Here is an 18,630-nt window from a genome sequence, read left to right on the forward strand (position 1 = left end):
TCGAGCTCTGTGCTGACAGCTCAGAGCCTGGAGCCTGCTTCCGATTCTGTCTCCCTCTCTCTCTGCCCCTCCCCTGCTCATGCTCTGTCTCTATCTCAAGAATAAAATAAACATTAAAAAAAATTACTTAAAAAAAAGAGCAATTATTTATTTATTAAATGAATCCACTGGCCTAAAGAAATTATTGGGAACTTGTATTTTCAGAATTAATTTTCTATTAATGGCTAAACACTTCTTATATTTTTTCTTAAAATAAATTAGTCAGGAAGCTCCAACAATTAACTATATTACTCACTAAGTTATTGTCTTTCTGTTTCAAACCCTCCCTTCTATACTCTTGTTTTCTGATGCCAGGCCAGGACTCTGCAAACCCTATTTCTGCATTGCAGATTGGATCCACATTAGGCCCTTCCCACCTAGGGCACTGGAGAGAGAATGCAAGTCTCAAGGAGGAGGAAGAGACTCATCTTGCAGTTCCTATAAGCATCCTATCCTCCCAGCCCAGCTTCCTCACCTCAGCAGTGAGAACGGCGGTTCCTTCCTGCAGCGGCAATGAATCAGTTTGCAGTTCTTCCAACACTTGCAGAGTTAGCGCCACTCTCTCCCCCCACCCCCAGAGAAATCACTATCCAGAGAATGCCCTGTCTTCAGAGGTACGGGTCCCAAGCCCATGGAGAACCTCTTCGGAACTCAGATTCCAGGACCACCAAGCAGTACCTCCTCCTCAGAGGTCTGAATTTCAGCTCTGCAAAGTCTCCTGCTCTGAGCTTCTAAGTTGTAATAATTACAACCTCTTCCTTTTGTTCTTTCAGCAAACCTAGAGATGGTTCCTGCTCCTCAAACTCGAGCATTCCTCAAAATCACCAGGAGGGTTTGTAAGTCGCAGATCCCTGGGCCCTTCTCCCGGAGATCCTGATTCAGTATGTCTGGGGCAGGGCCTGAGAATTTGCCTTTCTAACATGTTCCCATGTTGAATTCCATTTGGATCATGTCTTTCGACTTCAATGTACTACTGAATTCCTAGCCAAAGAGAAATGGGAAGTGAAAAATCCAAGATACACATGGTGACATTAATATTTAAGCAAATTATCAGCTCTAGATGAGTGTGATAGAGTTCTGTGGGGGCTCAAGCAGCTGTTGCACTTGACCATTAGGTCAATATGTCAATGGAGATAATTACGAAGACAGCAGTATGAGCTGGATTCTTCTGAGGTCACTGACTTGCTTTTAAAAAAAGAGAAAAAAGACCCTTAGGTCCTTAAACTCTCATTTCAAGTCTGTCATAGAAGTAAAAAGTTTCTATGGCAGCCCTAAAAGAATCTCTTATGTCTTTTATCCATAAGACCAATATTGCTGAAAAACAAATACAAAATTTAATTTTTTTATTTACAGGATTCACAACCAGTTAATGTCTTCCTTGAAAGTTATGATGCTGGAGGTCAGTGGACAAATAGGGGCATCTATTTTCACTTAGATGAAACTTAGAATTTTGAAAACTCAAGTAATTCTGAACCTCTTCTGCCAGTGTAAGAAGCTTGCTCTGCTATGATCTGGGGAGCCTTCCCTTGCTTAAAAACATTATATTAACCTCACCAGAACAGCTGTCCAGGCAGGATGCCCATGTTTCTAGGGCTTATCCCCTCAAGGGGGAAATCCATTATCCCAACAACTTATTGTCATTAGACTCATAACTAGAGTCAGATCTCTGCATGGAGAAGGGGGACATCCTAATTTAATTTAGTCTGTTTGGTAATCACAAGGCCAGTATAAGAGGAAGGCAGGACGGTCAGAGTCAGAGAGAGAAAGAAGAAAATACAATGAATGACGACATCAGAAATCAGAAAGAGATTGAGAGAGAAGAAAAGAAAGTAAGAGAGACAAAGAGAGAAAGATTTGAAGATGCTATCTGTTGGTTTTGAAGATAGAGGAAGGGGCTTTCAAGCTAAGAAATGCAGGTGTCCTAAAAAAGCTGAGAAAAACCCCAAGGAAATGGATTTCCCCCTAAAGTCCCCAGAAGGAATATAGCCATGGCAACACCTAATTTTAGGACTTCTGACCACTATGACTATAAAATAGATTTGTATTGTTGTAAGACACCAACTTTGTGGTAATTTGTTACAGAAGCAATAAGAAAGGAATACACTGGTCCTTACATTGTTGACATTATGCTGATTGGATCTGATGAGCAAAAAATAGCAAGTTCTTTACCTTTATAAAACACATGTGAATCAGAGATTTGGAGATAAATCTCATAAAAATTCAGGGCCCATCACCTCATAATGTTTTAGGCAATTTTAAGACCTAACTGTAGTACTTATTACCTCAGCTGGGATATTTAGATATTTAGAACAAAGTATTCTCTAATTTTGATCTCTTGTGAAGTGACTTGGTTTCCACAGTCTCTTCAATAAAAATACATTTGCCTTATTTCCTGCTTTCATAGAACTTGACATTTTATTGTCAGAATTTTATTTTTAGTATCAAAATGACATATTCGAACACAGATTCAAGATGTTTCAAAATTTTGAGCTTAGAAACTGTCACCAAAAATAATAACTGTATTTTTATAATGCTAAGTTTAAAACATAGGGTAAATTAATAATGTAGATATTAAATTTATAGATATTATAGATGTATCTTTCACACTAAGAAATAAAAGAGATCCAAAGTGCTGCACTTTAAAAATAAATGTCTTAATGTACACCTCCATTTGCTAAGCTTTTATAAAAGTGTTTTTGTTAAGAACAAAAAATGCATGGCAATATAAAATCAAAATTATAATTACTTGCTAAACATATAATATGTACTAAACCCTCTAAGATGCATTCTATTAAATGTAAAGTTGGGGGCGCCTGGGTGGCTCAGTCGGTTAAGTGCCCAACTCTTGGTTTCTGCTCAGGTCACAATCTCATGGTTCATATGACAGAGCCCTGCATTGGTTTCTACACCGGCAGCATGGAGCCTGCTTGGGATTCTCTCTCCCTCTCTCTCTGCCCCTCCACCACTCGTGCTGCCTCTGTGTCTCTCAAAATAATTAAATAAACTTAAAAAACAACGTGAAGTTGGAAAGGTCATGGCTTTCACCCTTTAAAAGCAATCCGGAGCTTATATAAGGTATCAAAATGCTAAAAGTCACATAATAATAAATAACCACAGTGTAAAAAAAATACCTTGTAATGACATTACTTGCCAAAAGATTTGAACAGTAATGTAAAGGAAGCTAAAGAGATCATTACATTTGGAGGAACTGAGACTTGAGCAGAGTTTTCAAGGAAAGGAAGGTGAAGAAAAGAGGCAGAGTATTCTAGACAAGTGGAATGTTGAACAAATAGCTTGAATTCTCATAAGACAAAAGGACAATTTGTAATACTTCATTTTAAAGATGGGAGTTTGAGTCTCAAAAAGATTGTATCTCTGAAATGTCAAGATGTGTTCCTAAAAGCCTTCAAAGATTCAAGGATCCTCAAGTCTACAAGGTTCAGAGATGTCCAGTGCAACAATTTCTACATTCAGGTAGTAACACATGAATTGACTGTAACATCTGTAGAAAAACCAAAATCTAAATCAGCAAGGATGCATTAAGGATACTTATGTTCCCTAAACTTAATGGATAGCCATTGTGTTTCACATTTTTTAAAGAGAGAAAGCACAACAGTGGGAAAAGCTAACCCAAAGCTAGGAGACTGAACTATGTGATTTCTAAGCCCCACCAACTCTAAAATCCAATGGAAATGTGAAAGTTTTGTAGGTGCTAGGCTAAGATAAAAACAGTTAAGCAGAACAATATTCTTCCAATTCTAATCCCAATGCCGTATTTAGGTTAACTTCTGTCTTAAAACTAATTAAAATCACTGGCTCTTTTAGGACAAGTTGATCTGCATGTCTGACTCATTTTCTTGTAGTGGTAGAAATGGAAAGAAACACAAAGGAACTCCGTTCTGAGTCCACATGGCCCCATCTGTATGCAAATCACCAAACGGAATGCAAAACACTGAACACCAATAATGTCAGAGTTATTAAAGCAAGTAATTTCCTTTTCCTGACACCATTTTCATGAACCTTGTCAAAACAGTCTTTTGCAAGTAACTTAAGGTCTAAAAGGCTTTTCCAAGAAAATAGCCTCCCACGTTAATGCAAATTCCTTCCAGTTTTCAGCACAGAAGAGCTCACGGGGAGAATCTCTCATGGGAACAGTAACCATACAAGCGATCTTTACTCACTCACTTCTGAAACTTCACCACCTCCTGAGAACTTTTTCACTGCCATTACCATTACCTTGCCAGGACCTCAAGGATACACCATTCCCCTTTTTAAATTCTGGCCCAGATTTCAATTCAAACAAAAGCTCTCTTCCTTATCTTCTTTAGGGCATATTAAAATGCTATTCTGAAAAGGGCTTTCTGTAAAAATTGAAAGAAAACAATCAAAAAGAAAAAAATCAAAAGGCACAGCCTACTTTTTGAAGTGTACATTTCTTCTCCTGAACTAGCTAATTCATTAATTTATTCATCACCTGTGCCTACTCCATTCTATTCCTGTTGGAAGCACAAAAATCACCTTTGAACCTCAGGTTTACCTCTTCCTTCTGTTCCATTCTTGGTCACCTCTACTCCCACATCATGGTGTGATGTCAGAGTGTTAGCTACTCAGACCTTCTGAGGAAATGAGTGGGTTTGATGTGTAGTAGTGCAACTTTCATATTCTATTAAGAGCCCAGCGGCGAAGACTGGGAGCTTAATTCTCTATCCTTCATTCCCCAGCGACTGGAGCTCCTTCCTCATAACTCCATTATTTTAGTCTTTTTGATTTTGCAGCCAAAACAAAGCACCACCACCACCACCAATAACAACAACAACAACAACAACAACAAAATCCCTGAGGAAATAACTACAATTATACAAAGTAACTTTTTAAAGTTTTGTTGATTTTAAAAATTGGGGAACAGGGGCGCCTGGGTGGCGCAGTCGGTTAAGCGTCCGACTTCAGCCAGGTCACGATCTCGCGGTCCGGGAGTTCGAGCCCCGCGTCAGGCTCTGGGCTGATGGCTCGGAGCCTGGAGCCTGTTTCCGATTCTGTGTCTCCCTCTCTCTCTGCCCCTCCCCTGTTCATGCTCTGTCTCTCTCTGTCCCAAAAATAAATAAACGTTGAAAAAAAAAAAATTTTAAAAAAAAAAAAAAATTGGGGAACAGTCACCCCTCCTTTCCCACTGCATCCCAAGGCAAGCAGTGTGCCTCCCAGCCCCTCCTAGAAGTCCTGCATGTTTTCTCAGTCATCACTGCCATGCTGCACAGATATTGCCGAAGGTGCAAGCTTCTCTTAAACTTAAGACTCAAACATTCATTGTAGTTACTAACCCTTCCTCCAGTCTGATGTTGGGAATGACATGTGACATTAATCTCCTCTTCCCTCTAGGGCTTGCCAAAGATCAAAAAAATCTTTTGACTGTAAATGGCTTTCAGCATTGATACATCCTGAAACCATCTGTGTACATCAGGAAAGAAGGAAAGCTCGCTTGCTTCTAAGAAAAAAAAAATCATGTTTTTCACGCTTGAGGCCTTACTCCTGAGAATCAAATTGGAAAACACCATTTCAAAAGGCACATTCAAAGACAGGGACAATCTGTGAAGGCAAAAATATAGCTGCTAGAAACAAGTAAACAATTCTATACTTTGGATCTTTGAAAACAAGATAAAAGTACTTTACAAAAAAACAAAATCTAAGAAACTCAGAAAGAAGTTAGTTGTGAACCTGATATGCTGACACTCTTTTCATAAGAGGAAGCTAGTGCTTTGTTGTTTTTTTTTTAGGTTGCCTTGACCATTATAAAAGAAGCAGTATTTTAGTTTTTTTCCTTTATAATATACTGATAGGAGCATCATAATATACTGATAAGAACTTTGTAATATACTGATAGGAATATTTCCTTCACGATATACATTGAAAGCAATTTCCCATTGCCTAAAGAATAAAGGCCAAAGCTTGTCATGACTTGGTCTCAGCTCAACTTTCTGGTCATATCTCCCCATAATCCCATAGGCATCCTTTGTTCCAGCAATACTGAATATTAGTAATTTCTCACATTTGTCACATTCTCTCAGGTTTCTGCATATATATCCCTTGCTACTTTTGGAATGCTCGCCTCTCTCACCCCATTGTCTAGTTAACTTCTATTCCTGCTTCAAGACTCAATATAAGTGTCCTCTACTAGAAGTCTCTGATTCCCAAAGGGTGAAAAAGGTCCCTCTCTGTTCATATTGCCCTCTGCATTCATTATGTTAATGTCCAGGGCGGGTGAATTTAGGTGAGGGAGTCCTCTAATGGCATAATGATTTTAATCCATTTTCCCTCATGGACTGAATTTATACAAAGATTTTTAAAAACTATATCCACAGTAGGTATTTGAAAAATATGAACACCCAAGAATAGCTTTGTAAAGAAGATATAATTTCAAAGCATTAAATAATAAATTTCATGTATGTTTTAAATTATACTAAGGTTTATATTCTTCCATGTGTTTGAAGCAATCCATTTTATTTATTTGTAATTATTGATTTATAAGTACATAGAGATTTCACACTGTTGGAAACAACAGTTCCCAGTTTAAACTTCTATAGCTTCCAAAACATATAAGCTAACATTTAAATGAATCCAATGGTGAATCAAATTTATACAAGTAATCATAACCTTATATATATTATAAATGTTTGTACACTGTACTTTTTTAAATAAGGCATCTCTGTATAATCAATTACAACCAAATAATATCACCACAAAAAAGCTTCAGGAATGACTGGAGTAGCATTAAAATGGACATACGTCTTCTCTCAAGTGTATTTTGGGCAAAGGTCAGAAGAAGAAGAGGATATGAATTTTTATGGAAGATACTAAGTAATAAATACTGCACAACAGTGTGTCTGTATGATCTTCTGTAGATGAGTGTTTGGTGAATTATATATGTCACTGAATTTTGCTTTGCTAAAGTAAAGAAATATAATACTTTTGTTTTGCTGAAGTAGAAGTTAGAAACCAAGAAGTAGTAGGAGAGGAATCCAAATGTGAGTGGAGGGGCTGGGAAAAACATGTGGGCTTGGGGGGAGTGAGATTCTAGATGACAGTTGAAGACATTTTTAAATTCAGAGTAAAGGCCTATTTGGTTGAATTAAGCAACTGACAGTCCCCATGGCTTCTAAGAAAAAAAATAGATAAAGATAATTTTTCTAACTGTGAGAAGCAGTATGGGGAAAGACAGAGGTTAATAAGGGATTGTTTAGAATAAAGTCCTAATGGAGACAGAAGGGAAGAAGAAAGAGAAGACCTGAGAAATAAGGAAATGGCCAAGGATAGTTCCATAGTTCCACTTGAAGAAGCTCAGGAATCTACTGGTCAGCAACACTAAAAATAGGTCAAAGGGAAGGAAAGCACCTACAACATGTACCTTCAATATTTTAAAATGTCAATCTTTCTCAGAGTAGTATATGAATTTATTTCAGATCAAATAAACTCCCAAAGGAAATTTGGGGAAGGGGGTGTAGAGAGAAGAGAGGTGATGTGACAAAGTGATTCTAATGATTAGCTGGAATATAAATGGACAGAAATAGCTAACAAAAATGTCTAAGAAATAGTGACAGGGAAGTTTTTTTCTAATTGCTAGAGGTTTTTATAAATGCTAAAATAATAAGAATTAAAAGCAGTGTGCTATCCATCATAAGAATTGGTAGATATGAGTACACAAAAGAAGAGAAAGCCTAGAAATAATCCACAGTGTATGTAAAAACTCAGTGTATGATTAGGTGCTATTTCAAATCATTAGAGATAGATAAATTATTCAGCAAGCGGTACTGGAATCATTGGTTAACTATTTTACAATAAAAAGTGAGATTCCTTCCCTATATCATATACTGAAATGAATCCCAGTTGGATTAAAAAGTTAAATGTAAAACACACACATACACACACACATACACACAAACATAAGAATATACAGATTAAATTATTTTTGTTTGAAAAGAGAGACAACAAATTTGAGAAAATTTTAGCTAAACTGACTAAAATAGAAAAGACTCAAATTACTAGAATCAGAAATAAAAGCAGACATTACAATTAACTTAAAAGAAATGAAAAGGCGGGGCACCTGCGTGGCATCTGACTGTTGATTTCAGCTACAGAGCCTGCTTGAGATTCTCTCTCTCTCTCTCTCTCTCTCTCTCTCTCTCTCTCTCTCTCAAAATAAGTAAACTTAAAAAAAGAAATGAAAAGGATTATAAAGGAATACCATGGGCAACTGTATGGCATAAATTAGATAACTCAGATGAAAATGATAAATTTCTAGAAAGACACAAACTGTCAAAACTGATTCAAGAAAGACAGATATTATAAATAAACCTGTAACAAGTAAAGAGATTGATTAGTAAACAAAAAGTTTTCTACAAATAAAAGCCAGTCTCAGATGGCTGCTGAATTTTACTAAACATTTAAAGAAAAATGAATATTAATACTTCACAAAGTCTTCTAAAAATTAGAAGCAGAGAAAGTACTGTCCAACTCATTTTATGACACCAGAATTACCCTGGTATCAAAACCAGACAAAGATGTCATCTGAAAAACAATTAATGTAATACAGTCTATCAATATAACAAAAAACAAAAACCACATGGTCATCTCAATAGAAAGTAGAAAAAGAGATTTCAGCTAGTCAAGATGGCGGCATAGGAGGACGCTGGGCTCACCGCACGTCCTGCTGATCACTTAGATTCCACCTACACCTGCCTATATAACCCAGAAAACCGCCAGAGGATTAGCAAAAGGGAGTCGCCAGAGCCAAGCGCAGACGAGAGGCCCAAGGAAGAGGGTAGGAAGGGCGGCGAGGCGGTGCGCGCTCCACGGACTGGCGGGAGGGAGCCGGGGCGGAGGGGCGGCTCGCCGGCCAAGCAGAGTCCCCGAGTCTGGCTGGCAAAAGCGGAGGGGCCTGACGGACTGTGTTCCGACAGCAAGCGCGACTTAGCGTCTGGGAGGACATAAGTTAGCAGCTCTGCTCAGAAAGCGGGAAGGCTGGAGGACAAAGGGAGGGAGAGCTGCTGGGCCCCCGGACGACAGAGCTCAGTTTGGCGGGGAACAAAGGCGCTCACCAGCGCCATCTCCCCCGCCCATCTCCCAGCCAAAATCCCAAAAGGGAACCAGTTCCTGCCAGGGAACTTGCTCGCTCCGCGCAAACACCCAACTCTGTGCTTCTGCGGAGCCAAACCGCCGGCAGCGGATCTGACTCCCTCCCACTGCCACAGGGCCCCTCCTGAAGTGGATCACCTAAGGAGAAGCGAGCTAAGCCTGCCCCTCCTGCCCCCGTGCACCTTGCCTACCCACCCCAGCTAATACGCCAGATCCCCAGCATCACAAGCCTGGCAGGGTGCAAGTAGCCCAGACGGGCCACGCCACCCCACAGTGAATCCCGCCCCTAGGAGAGGGGAAGAGAAGGCACACACCAGTCTGACTGTGGCCCCAGCGGTGGGCTGGGGGCAGACATCAGGTCTGACTGCGGCCCCGCCCACCAACTCCAGTTATACACCACAGCACAGGGGAAGTGCCCTGCAGGTCCTCACCACACCAGGGACTATCCAAAATGACCAAGCGGAAGAATTCCCCTCAGAAGAATCTCCAGGAAATAACAACAGCTAATGAGCTGATCAAAAAGGATTTAAATAATCTAACAGAAAGTGAATTTAGAATAATAGTCATAAAATTAATCGCTGGGCTTGAAAACAGTATACAGGACAGCAGAGAATCTCTTGCTACAGAGATCAAGGGACTAAGGAACAGTCACGAGGAGCTGAAAAACGCTTTAAACGAAATGCAAAACAAAATGGAAACCACCACGGCTCAGCTTGAAGAGGCAGAGGAGAGAATAGGTGAACTAGAAGATAAAGTTATGGAAAAAGAGGAAGCTGAGAAAAAGAGAGATAAAAAAATCCAGGAGTATGAGGGGAAAATTAGAGAACTACGTGATACACCAAAAAGAAATAATATACGCATAATTGGTATCCCAGAGGAGGAAGAGAGAGGGAAAGGTGCTGAAGGGGTACTTGAAGAAATAATAGCTGAGAACTTCCCTGAACTGGGGAAGGAAAAAGGCATTGAAATCCAAGAGGCACAGAGAACTCCCTTCAGACGTAACTTGAATCGATCTTCTGCACGACATATCATAGTGAAACTGGCAAAATACAAGGATAAAGAGAAAATTCTGAAAGCAGCAAGGGGTAAACGTGCCCTCACATATAAAGGGAGACCTATAAGACTCGTGACTGATCTCTCTTTTGAAACTTGGCAGGCCAGAAAGAATTGGCACGAGATTTTCAGGGTGCTAGACAGAAAAAATATGCAGCCGAGAATCCTTTATCCAGCAAGTCTGTCATTTAGAATAGAAGGAGAGATAAAGGTCTTCCCAAACAAACAAAAACTGAAGGAATTTGTCACCACTAAACCAGCCCTACAAGAGATCCTAAGGGGGACCCTGTGAGACAAAGTACCAGAGGCATCACTACAAGCATAAAACATACAGACATCACAATGACTCTAAACCCGTATCTTTCTATAATAACACTGAATGTAAATGGATTAAATGCGCCAACCAAAAGACATAGGGTATCAGAATGGATAAAAAAACAAGACCCATCTACTTGCTGTCTACAAGAGACTCATTTTAGACCTGAGGACACCTTTAGATTGAGAGTGAGGGGATGGAGAACTATTTATCATGCGACTGGAAGCCAAAAGAAAGCTGGAGTAGCCATACTTATATCAGACAAACTAGACTTTAAATTAAAGGCTGTAACAAGAGATGAAGAAGGACATTATATAATAGTTACAGGGTCTATCCATCAGGAAGAGCTAACAATTATAAATGTCTATGCTCCAAACACCGGGGCCCCCAAATATATAAAACAATTACTCATAAACATAAGCAACCTTATTGATAAGAATGTGGTAATTGCAGGGGACTTTAACACCCCACTTACAGAAATGGATAGATCATCTAGACACACGGTCAATAAAGAAACAAGGGCCCTGAATGACACATTGGATCAGATGGACTTGACAGATATATTTAGAACTCGCATCCCAAAGCAACAGAATATACTTTCTTCTCGAGTGCACATGGAACATTCTCCAAGATAGATCATATACTGGGTCACAAAACAGCCCTTCATAAGTTTACAAGAATTGAAATTATACCATGCATACTTTCAGACCACAATGCTATGAAGCTTGAAATCAACCACAGAAAAAAGTCTGGAAAGCCTCCAAAAGCATGGAGGTTAAAGAACACCCTACTAACGAATGAGTGGGTCAACCAGGCAATTAGAGAAGAAATTAAAAAATATATGGAAACAAACGAAAATGAAAATACAACAATCCAAACGCTTTGGGACGCAGTGAAGGCAGTCCTGAGAGGAAAATACATCGCAATCCAGGCCTATCTCAAGAAACAAGAAAAATCCCAAATACAAAATCTAACAGCACACCTAAAGGAACTAGAAGCAGAACAGCAAAGACAGCCTAAACCCAGCAGAAGAAGAGAAATAATAAAGATCAGAGCAGAAATAAACAATATAGAATCCAAAAAAACTGTAGAGCAGATCAATGAAACCAAGAGTTGGTTTTTTAAAAAAGTGAACAAAATGGATAAACCTCTAGCCAGGCTTCTCAAAAAGAAAAGGGAGATGACCCAAATAGATAAAATCATGAATGAAATGGAATTATTACAACCAATCCCTCAGAAATACAAGCCATTATCAGGGAATACTATGAAAAATTATATGCCAACAAACTGGATAACCTGAAAGAAATGGACAAATTCCTAAACACCCCACACTTCCAAAACTCAATCAGGAGGAAATAGAAAGCTTGAACAGACCCATAACCAGCGAAGACATTGAATCGGTTATCAAAAATCTCCCAACAAATAAGAGTCCAGGACCAGATGGCTTCCCAGGGGAGTTCTACCAGACGTTTCAAGCAGAGATAATACCTATCCTTCTCAAGCTATTCCAAGAAATAGAAAGGGAAGGAAAACTCCCAGACTCATTCTATGAAGCCAGTATTACTTTGATTCCTAAACCAGACAGAGACCCAGTAAAAAGAGAGAACTACAGGCCCATATCCCTGATGAATATGGATGCAAAAATTCTCAATAAGATACTAGCAAATCGAATTCAACGGCATATAAAAAGAATTATTCACCATGATCAAGTGGGATTCATTCCTGGGATGCAGGGCTGGTTCAACATTCGCAAATCAATCAACGTGATACATCACATTAACAAAAAAAAAGAGAAGAACCATATGATCCTGTCAATTGATGCATAAAAGGCCTTTGACAAAATCCAGCACCCTTTCTTAATAAAAACCCTTGAGAAAGTCGGGATAGAAGGAACATACTTAAAGATCATAAAAGCCATTTATGAAAAGCCCACAGCTAACATCATCCTCAACGGGGAAAAACTGAGAGCTTTTTCCTTGAGATCAGGAACACGACAGGGATGCCCACTCTCACCGCTGTTGTTTAACATAGTGCTGGAAGTTATAGCATCAGCAATCAGACAACAAAAGGAAATCAAAGGCATCAAAATTGGCAAAGATGAAGTCAAGCTTTCGCTTTTTGCAGATGACATGATATTATACATGGAAAATCCGATAGACTCCACCAAAAGTCTGCTAGAACTGACACAGGAATTCAGCAAAGTTGCAGGATACAAAATCAATGTACAGAAATCAGTTGCATTCTTATACACTAACAATGAAGCAACAGAAAGACAAATAAAGAAACTGTTCCCATTCACAATTGCACCAAGAAGCATAAAATACCTAGGAATAAATCTAACCAAAGATGTAAAGGATCTGTATGCTGAAAACTATAGAAAGCTTATGAAGGTAATTGAAGAAGATTTAAAGAAATGGAAAGACATTCCCTGCTCATGGGTTGGAAAAATAAATATTGTCAAAATGTCAATACTACCCAAAGCAATCTACACATTCAATGCAATCCCAATCAAAATTGCACCAGCATTCTTCTCAAAACTAGAACAAGCAATCCTAAAATTCATATGGAACCATAAAAGGCCCCGAATAGCCAAAGGAATTTTGAAGAAGACCAAAGCAGGAAGCATCACAATCCCAGAATTTAGCCTCTACTACAAAGCTGTCATCATCAAGACAGCATGGTATTGGCACAAAAACAGTCACATAGACCAATGGAATAGAATAGAAACCCCAGAACTAGACCCACAAACGTATGGCCAACTCATCTTTGACAAAGCAGGAAAGAACATCCAATGGAAAAAAGACAGCCTCTTTAACAAATGGTGCTGGGAGAACTGGACAGCAACATGCAGAAGGTTGAAACTAGACCACTTTCTCACACCATTCACAAAAATAAACTCAAAATGGATAAAGGACCTAAATGTGAGACAGGAAACCATCAAAACCTTAGAGGAGAAAGCAGGAAAAGACCTCTCTGACCTCAGCCGTAGCAATCTCTTCCTCGACACATCCCCAAAGGCAAGGGAATTAAAAGCAAAAGTGAATTACTGGGACCTTATGAAGATAAAAAGCTTCTGCACAGCAAAGGAAACAACCAACAGAACTAAAAGGCAACCAACGGAATGGGAAAAGATATTCGCAAATGACATATCGGACAAAGGGCTAGTATCCAAAATCTATAAAGAGCTCACCAAACTCCACACCCAAAAAACAAATAACCCAGTGAAGAAATGGGCAGAAAACATGAATAGACACTTCTCTAAAGAAGACATCCAGATGGCCAACAGGCCCATGAAAAGATGTTCAGCGTCGCTCCTTATCGGGGAAATACAAATCAAAACCACACTCAGGCATCACCTCACGCCAGTCAGAGTGGCCAAAATGAACAAATCAGGAGACTATAGATGCTGGAGAGGATGTGGAGAAACGGGAACCCTCTTGCACTGTTGGTGGGAATGCAAATTGGTGCAGCCGCTCTGGAAAGCAGTGTGGAGGTTCCTCAGAAAATTAAAAATAGACCTACCCTATGACCCAGCAATAACACTGCTAGGAATTTATCCAAGGGATACAGGAGTACTGATGCATAGGGCCACTTGTACCCCAATGTTCATAGCAGCACTCTCAACAATAGCCAAATGATGGAAAGAGCCTAAATGTCCATCAACTGATGAATGGATAAAGAAATTGTGGTTTATATACACAATGGAATATTACGTGGCAATGAGAAAAAATGAAATATGGCCTTTTGTAGCAACGTGGATGGAACTGGAGAGTGTGATGCTAAGTGAAATAAGCCATACAGAGAAAGACAGATACCATATGGTTTCACTCTTATGTGGATCCTGAGAAACTTAACAGGAACCCATGGGGGAGGGGAAGAAAAAATAAAAAAAAGAGGTTAGAGTGGGAGAGAGCCAAAGCATAAGAGACTGTTAAAAACTGAGAACAAACTGAGGGTTGATGGGGGGTGGGAGGGAGGAGAGGGTGGGTGATGGGTATTGAGGAGGGCACCTTTTGGGATGAGCACTGGGCGTTGTATGGAAACCAATTTGTCAATAAATTTCATATAAAAAAAAAGAAAGTAGAAAAAGAATTTGATTAAACTCAATACACTTTCATGATGGATACATTCAACAAACTAGAAATAGAAGGGAACTTCCACAACCTGATAAAAGGCATCTATAAAAAATAATAATAATAATAAACAAAACCTACAGCTAACATAATTCTTAATGGTGAAAAACTGGACACTTTCCTTCTAAGATGAAGAACAACATAAGAGAAGCACCTGGCTGAATCAGTCAGTACAGTATGCAACTCTTGATATTGGGGCTGTAAGTTCGAGCCCCACATTGGGTGTAGAGATTACTTAAAAATAAAATCTTAAACCTACAAGGTAAGAATGTCTACTTTCACCAATTCTATGCAACATCTAGACAGGGCAATTAGGCAAAAATAAATGAATAAATAAAATCTATTCATATTGAAAAAGAAGTAAAACTATCTCTATTCACAATTAACATCATCCTATATATAGAAAATCTAAGCAATCCACCAAAAGTTCAGCCAGTTTGCAAGATATAAAATCAATATACAAAAATCAGTTATATTTCTATATACTTGCAATGAGCAATCTGAAAATTAACTTTTAAAAAAAGAATAAAATGTTTAGGAATGAATTTAGTAAAAATACAAAACCTATGCTAAAAACTACAAAACATTATTGAAAAAATTAAAGAAGATTTAAATGAATAGAAAATCATCACATGTTCATGAATTAGAAACTTAGTGGTTTTTTTTTTTTCAACGTTTACTTATTTTTGGGACAGAGAGAGACAGAGCATGAACGGGGGAGAGGCAGAGAGAGAGGGAGACACAGAATCGGAAACAGCCTCCAGGCTCCAAGCCATCAGCCCAGAGCCTGACGCGGGGCTCGAACTCGCGGACCGCGAGATCGTGACCTGGCTGAAGTCGGACGCTTAACCGACTGCGCCACCCAGGCGCCCCAGACACTTAGTGTTTTTTAGATGACACTATTCCTCAAATTGACCTACAGATTTAATGCAATCCCTATTAAAATGTCAACTGACTCCTTTGTCGAAATTGGCAAATTGATTCTAATATTAATATGGGATTTCAAGGAACCCAAAATAGCCAAAACAATTTTGAAAAAGAACAAAGTAGGAGGACTCATACTTCTCAATTTCAAAACTTAGTATGGTATGGTACTAGCATAAAACTAGACATATAGACCATTGAAATAGAATTTAGAGCCCAGAAATGAACCCATATGTCTATGGTCACCTCATTTTCGACAAGGGTAGCAAGATCATTCAATGGGGAAAGACTAGCCTTCTCAACAAAGGGTTCTAGGACATCTGAATAGCCATATGCAAAAGAATAAAGTTGGACCCTTACCTCAAGGCACTTTCAAATATTGAATCAAGATAGATCAAAAGCCTAAATATAAGAACTCAAGCTATAAAATTATTAGAAGAAAATGTAAAGGTGAAACTTTATGGGTTAAATTTGGCAACATTTTCTGAGATATGACACCAAAAGCAGAAGCAATTAAAAAAAACAGTAAGTTGGATTTCATCAAATTTTTAAAACTTTTGTACATCAAAAGATACTGTCACAAAAGTGAAAAGACAATCCACAGAATGCAAGACAATTTTTGTAAGTCATATATCTGAAAAGAATTTAGTATCCAGAATACTGAAAGAACTCTTACAACTCAATAACAACTTGATTAAAAAATGGGCAAAGAACCTGAATAGACATTTTTTTAAAGATATACAAATAACCATCAGATACATAAAAGGATGTTTAACATCATTAGTAATTGGGAGGATGCTAACCAAAACCACAATGAGAATCCACCTCCTGCCTGGTAAGATGCCTATATATAAATTTTTAAACACGAAAAATAACAAAGTGCTTAAAAGAATGTAGAGAAATTGGAACACTTGTATATTGCTGGTGTAAATATAAAATAATGCAGCTACTGTGGAAATCAGTTTGACAGCACACCAAAAAGCATAAACATAGAATTACCATACAACCCAGCAGTTCCACTCATAGAAATATACCAAATAATTAAAAACAGATACTCAAACAAATCCATGTGCATAATGTTCAGAGCAGCCATATTCACAATAGCCAACAGGTAGAAACAATCCAAATATCCACCAACAGATGAGTACATTTAAAATTTTTGCTATTTCCACACAATAAAATATTATTTGCCCATAAAAAAGAATGAAGTACTGCTACATGCTACAACATGGATGAAGTTTAAAAGCATTACGTTAAATGAAAGAAGTCAACCACAAGAGACCAAATATTATAGGATTCCACTTACATGAAGTATATGCAATAGGCAAATCTAATAGTGGTTGCTTAGAACTGGGATGGAGGGGAGTCACCAGTGAAAGATAAAGGGTTTGAAGTTTTTGTTGCAGTGATAAAAATATTCTAAAATTGACTATGGTGATGGCTGCACATCTCTATGACTATATTAAAAAACACTGAATTGTATAATTAAATGGGTGAATTGTACATTATGTGAATTATATTTCAATAAAGTTGTTTAAGAAAAAGAGAATCAAAAGAGAACTAGAGAAATAGACACCAAAATGTTAACAATAGTGAGATTATGAGCAAGCAAATACAGTTCCCAAATGGTCAGTGGCTCACATTTAGACTTTGTGAAAACTTCAAAGAAAAAATAATTTTAAGGTTATTCCAGTTATGGCCAAATGGAGTAAACGGGACTAAATTTATCTTTCTCTTGAAGCAGCAAAAAAAAAAAAAAAAAAAAAAAAAAAAAAAAAAAAAAAAAAAAAACAAAGAGAAAGAAAGAGAAAAAAACACACATAAAAGCCATTTTCAAGGCATCAGATATCAGATAACAAATGACAGTGATCTCCAAGGAAGCAAACAAGGTGAGCCCCAAAATTGTTCCAGTGTATTGTATTGAGTTTCCAACCACACTGCAGGGAGGGGGAAACCAAAAAGTGCCCAACAGACTCCTTCAGTTAAGAACAAAGCAGCTAGAATTCTCAGGACAGAGTTCCAGAAAGGAGAAAACTGCATAAAAGTGAACTCAGAGGCCTACAGAGAGTCTCTGAAGTTTTCAGCTGACTACTGATCAATACATGTTCTTGCAAAGATTACCCAAGGCCAAGGAAAGAATGACTGCAAACAATTATAGTTAATGGTGCCTGGTTTTCACACGGGTCCAATAGTGCCTGTTCCCACCAACCAGACAGGAAAACCTCATGACTCACAGGGAACTGAGTATAGAGTACAGAAGGGTCTTCCCACAGTATTGGGGATAATTAGTCCAAGACTTGGCGCTCTGATCCCACCTAACAAGTCTTAAAAGTAAGAATAGCTACAATATATAAAGAATATATATTCCAAAAACTCAATAATAAGAAAAAAATCCAATTGCAAATGGAAGGAAAAAACCTGAACAGACACTTCAATACAGAAGATATATAGAGGCCAAATAAGCACATAAAAAGATGCTCATCATCGTGAGTCATTAGGAAAATACAAATGAAAACCACAATGAGATACCACCTTACACCCACTAGGGTGGCTAAAATTTAATTTTTTTTAATGTTTATTTATTTTTGAGAGAGAGAGACAGAGACAGAGCATGAGCTGGGAAGGGGCAGAGAGAGAGACAGACAGAATCTGAAGCAGGCTCCAGGCTCTGAGCTGTCAGCACAGAGCCCAATGCAGGGCTCTCGAACCCACAAACTGTGAGATCATGACCTGAGCCGAAGTTGGATGCTCAACCTACTGAGCCACCCAGGTGCCCCTGGAGTGGCTAAAATTTAAATAAATGACCACACCAGTCATTGGTGAGGATGTAGAAAAAATGGAACTCTCATATACTACTGGTAGGAATATAAAATGGTACAATCACTTCAGAAAACAGTTTTGTGGTTTCTTAAAAGTTAAATAGACATCTACCACGAGATCCAACCATTCCTTCCAGATATCTACCCAAAAGAAAGCATATGTCCATAGAGAGACTACAGGAATGTTCTTAACAACTTTATCCTCTGTTATATGTAAAAACTG

At 38.4% G+C, this 18,630-nt stretch overlaps 1 pseudogene; it reads left to right on the top strand.

Annotated features, from left to right (window-relative positions):
- The first annotated feature begins 636 nt into the window (after window positions 1–636).
- The window catches only part of LOC125168108 (general transcription factor IIH subunit 3-like), a 42,014-nt pseudogene continuing 24,020 nt past the window's right edge, over window positions 637–18,630 (top strand).

Source organism: Prionailurus viverrinus, chromosome B3 (assembly GCF_022837055.1).
Source record: "Prionailurus viverrinus isolate Anna chromosome B3, UM_Priviv_1.0, whole genome shotgun sequence".
NCBI lineage: Eukaryota > Metazoa > Chordata > Mammalia > Carnivora > Felidae > Prionailurus > Prionailurus viverrinus.